We start from the raw sequence: 5132 nt of genomic DNA on the forward strand, positions 1-5132 counted from the left end.
TAGCACTTTTTCTTAAGCTTGCTGACTGACAATAGAATGATTGTGATGGCATGCTGATGCATTTTCACAATCTGCTCCTTGTAATAATCCTAAGAGATTTCTATTTCCTTACTTTAATAAATATAGATGTGTAATGAAGAGGGAGCAGTATAATAAAAGGACAGGTTGCGAAAGTAGGGTGACTCAGTTATTCACTCAGTTACTCATTTTATCTGCTGTTGCCTATCTTCCAGAAGATGCAAGTTCAACATCTAGTTTACTTTCTCTTGCTGAACAAATTGCCCCAAGTCTCTTATCAAAATAGGGGTGGCCTTCTGATTGCCCCAACTGAATAATGACGGAATAATTGCTTATTTTCACTTCTACTACCTGGTCCTGTATGTGTTAGAAATAAAATAAGCAACATTTATGCTGTTTTCCCCTACTATTTTTCCCTTAAAGATTTCTGAATTTCACTTGAGTGCCTGAACATAGTATGATGAGCATTGCACTTATAAATCTGAAGCATCAGACATAGCACATTTGGAACATCCCATCAGATACATGCCTGTGTGGTAGCAGAACCTGTTGCTTAGACCCTAGAAACAACAAAATGACTTGTGGAAATAGGGCATTTCAGTTGTGTAGAAGTTACACCCTGATCATGAAATTTGTAATGTGTCAAGAATGGATATATTGCAAAACTGGATAAAACCCACACCAATTTGTCATAGGACTAATGACTGGGTTAGCAGGTGATTAGGAAAGCATAGCAGAGGTTGCCAACCTTTTTAGGCTTGTGGGCACATTTGGACAAGTGCACCATCCCTTCTGGCCACTACCCTCAGCCAGATCAGCCTCCCCACAGAAAGAAGATCACTTTTCCAAGTGATCTTATCCAGAACAATTAATCTGGGCCTTGAAGAGCACGTGGAGCTAAAAGAGAAAGTGGAAAGAAGCATCTTGCCTCCAATCTCCTCATTCAGCTCTATGCGTTCCCCCCTTGCCAGCTTATCAAAAGGGCAGGAAGTAAGAGGGGCTCATTTGGCCTGTCAGAACCATGGGAAGACCTCAAGGGCACTATTGTGCCTACAGTTCAATGCTGACAATATTTTTATAACATTACACTGTTTCAAAATTCATAAACAGAAAACGTATAATATGTGCATGGAGTCACAAATTAGTAAGAATAAAATAAATGTTCCATGCACATATGTTTTCTGTTTATGAATTTTGAAACAGTATAACGTTATAAAAATATCGTCAGTACATTATTAGCTGACGTGTTGCTTGTTGTTTAGAATGTTCTGTTTGCAACACGGGGGATTTTTTTGGTGTACAGTTCAATGCTGGCAATCCCAGCTTAGCACAAGAGGCTTCAAGATTGCTGTTCCAGATTCAGAAGTTGGACTTGACAGGAAAGTCCCAACACAACTATGCTAGTAGATTACATTTTGGAAAACACTGATTTTCTGCTGTTTTCAAAGCGTAATCCCAGCAAAATTAAGAAATTGCCTGTACTATTTTAATTGTCCGTAATTAATGCACCAGTGTGCATATTACTTAGTAAAATTGACTGTGGACTGTTTATAGAATCTCTCCAATGTTGGAGAAGATTGATATAACGATTAAATAAACACAGAAAGAAAATAATATCAGAATTGTAGTACTAATCTAAATGATGTGCTGCATACCCTTATAACTTGCAGTTGGAGCCAGATTTCCAATACCTGTGTCTGTTACATTAGAAATGTAATATATGGCTCTTCATGATAGTTGTTAATAACTTTAGTTCTCCAACCATTTTGTAGCACAAAACAACTGAAATATAATATAAATTAAATTCCCACATTCAATCTGCTTTGTTTAGTCACTTGGAATATTTGCACATGTTATACGATGCGATGAAAAGGTTATGTGGGTAACTTTACGTGTACCTTTGTATAGGAAGATGAAATAGTTGTAATACTCTCCCAGGAAAAACAAATGAGACACAGTAAACATCATGTGACTTTACAACTTTGTTTCTTTAAAATGCATTATTTCTTTGGTATGGGAGGTAGATAATATATCATTAGCATAACCAGGTCTTCCACCTTCCTCTTCATCTTGGTAACCAATTTATAGTGATAACAGTAGAGAATAATGTTCTTAATTTGCACTAACGTTTAACATTAATTTGCCCAAAGAAATAGTGCAGGATGCCTGCTGTAAGTATGCAAACTCTTCTACATACTGCTGTTTAATTATATAATGGAATGACCACAGTGTGATCTGTAGGATTACAGACCTTGCTAGGAACAGTTTGAGGGGAACAGTAATCTCTTTATGGATACCCAGTTACTATCAACATGCCACTGAAGATCCAGGAGTTAACAACTTTCAATTTTTAAATAAATATTGTGGAGAAGAAAGAAAATCTTCAAAAGCAAATAATCCATATAATAGAGAATTTTGTTATGGTAATCTTGATGTACATGATCATCCCCTTGAGAGAGATTGAAATAAAATATCCCCTCTAACTGAATTTCATCTATAGATGAAATTAATTGAATAATTAATTTGTATTTTAATAATAATAATTTAGAAGCTGATCTTCCTTTTCTTAAAGATTTCATTTCATTGTACAGGCTTAGCAAAGGCATTTAACCTCTGTTTATTGGTTTTTAATCATTATTTAATAGTCATGTTGAGATTTCTACTTTGCAACTAGAGCAATGAGTTAGGTTTAAGGGATAATTTGTGGTTCTTTGTAATCAATTTCTGTGCAGGTTTCATGTGAAAGTTTGGTGGAGTTTTCCCTTATTCATTACTTTTGTATCATTCATCAAGAAGTAATGGAGGCATATACTTAGTGCTGTGGGTACTGAAGCCTTTATAATTTTTTATAATAAACCTATGATATTACCGGTAATCTTGGTTGCTGTTTTGTATAACTGTTAAATTCCCAATGTCTTTGCGGGTGGTTTTTTTTAAAAAAAATATTCATTGGCACTTTCCCTTTCTGTGCTGTGCTGTGCTGTATTGTGCCGGATAACCAAGTATTCTAGATGTAGAGCTTGCTTCTAGTACTCCCTAGTGGGCAGTCCTTCTGTCAGGTATCAAGATAACAGGTGCAGTAAAAGAGAGCCAGCAGCTAAAGCTTACAGAGATACTGTAAAATTTTTAAGAGCAAATATATTTTGAATAGTTAAGACATACTAGAATCTCTATAGTGTAGTTTTTTACAGAATTCCTAAACACCTCTGGGCCATAAGCATCTAGTTCAATTTTTTTACTACCCCCCACCCCAAAAACACACATCAAAAATCAGAATTTGGGGATGTTTTAACATAGATTCTCATGTTGAGGCTGATTCACCCACTAAAGGCAGCTATACAAAACTGAATTGTTTCAACTTCTAGAGTAACAGATATCTTACAAATCTGAACCTTTGCTAAGGAAAAAAAAGGTGCATTATCTATCTTTTTGTATATGCACCTCTGCTTTCCTGGAAAAATGTGTACACTGAGTTCACTAGTATTCATATACTCTTCAGCTAAATTGCTACTTCATGTATTTCACGTGTGCACCCTTTTAGATCTGCATTTTTAAATGCTCACCTAAATTTTGTGAGTGTATAACCATGTGTTTGCAAACATACATCATGTGGACTCACTTAAAATATAATTTTATATCTTGTGTATACATAATAATAATTAGAATAATTTTATTATTTATACCCCACCCATCTAACTGGGTTGCCCCCAAAAGTCTCCCAGCCAAATAATTGATCAGGTCCACATCGGCTTGGCTTCACCTGCAATGCTGGAGCCTCAAGCATCCACGGACACATCTCCAGGCAGCCCTGATTAACTGCACCTCATTATGGAGCACACAGTCTGTGACAAATCTGAGGTTTGCCTCTGTGCAATGTGCATAGCAGTGATAATGCTGGCAAATTGAAAATTCTTAACTGATTACTCTCCCTTTTTCAGTTTGAAAACCAGTTACAGAGAGGAGACAGGTGTATAGAGCAGTGAGATTTGTTTGGAAGAAGCCTTATCTTGTTCAACCATTCTCTTTAAAAACAAACAAAATCAAAAAACCGTTTCGCAAGTTTGCAGCCAAAGCCAGGGGCGGAGGAAGGGGGTGTGGTGTGGCGGTGCGCCCCGGGTGTCTTCGCTGAGGGGGGTGACATTTGGTGTGCCGCCCACCCATGACTCCCAAGCCTACCCCAAGCCGTCAGGGGAAGGGGGGGAGCTGCACTGCTTTGTCGACAGCATTCCCCCCTCTCCCCTTCGTTTTGACAACTTGGGGGCAAGGGGGCGCCAAATGTCCGCCATCAGTGGCTCCCTCCGGCCCCAGCTGCTGGGCTCGTGCACCACTCTATGCACCTGAGCAGCTATCCTGCACCTGGGAGGGCACCCTCTGTGCCCCGCTACCCTCGGGAGCGCGCTCACCCCGGGTTGCACGGGCATATGCTCTGCCGCTGCATGTGGCATTGATAGGATGGCAACTACAACAATACAAACACACACACACACACACACACACACACACACCGTTTTCCGCTTTAAAAAACACTTTTGTCCTTTTTTCATTAACGAAATCAGGCAAGGCTGATTTCTGAGCCAGCATTGAATTCACTGGTATGCAGATCTCATTAAGCTAAGAAGCAGGGAAGAATTCACTGGATAGTGTGCAACTATGTTTTACTCAAAGTCGACCTATTGAAACTAATGAACCTGACTTCAATTAGGTCCAGTAATTTCAGTGGGTGTACTCTGAATAAAACACCCTCTCTCTCCCTGTGGCTCCAAAACATACTCTATATATTACATCTGTTTTTCTCAAATTTGCCACAGAACCTATAAAAATACTTAAGTGAATGGCAACTACACTCCCTCACAATGGCAATGCCTGGCATGTCCGCCCCTTGCTAAACATCTTTTTTATGAAAACAACACAAGTTTATGTTCTTCTGGCTGAATGATGCCCAGCAAGGAAGATAGAACATTGTAAGACAAGGCATTGCTGAGTTCAAAGTCATTCTCATTGTGAACTTTAGATACTAATTCTCTTCATTTGAGTTAATTTATAATGAGAATTGCTTTTGATGCGAAAGCTTGTCAACTTGATTATCTTTCTGGTGAACTTGTACTATCTAATTA

The sequence above is a fragment of the Lacerta agilis genome, chromosome 10 (assembly GCF_009819535.1).
Source record: "Lacerta agilis isolate rLacAgi1 chromosome 10, rLacAgi1.pri, whole genome shotgun sequence".
Lineage (NCBI taxonomy): Eukaryota > Metazoa > Chordata > Lepidosauria > Squamata > Lacertidae > Lacerta > Lacerta agilis.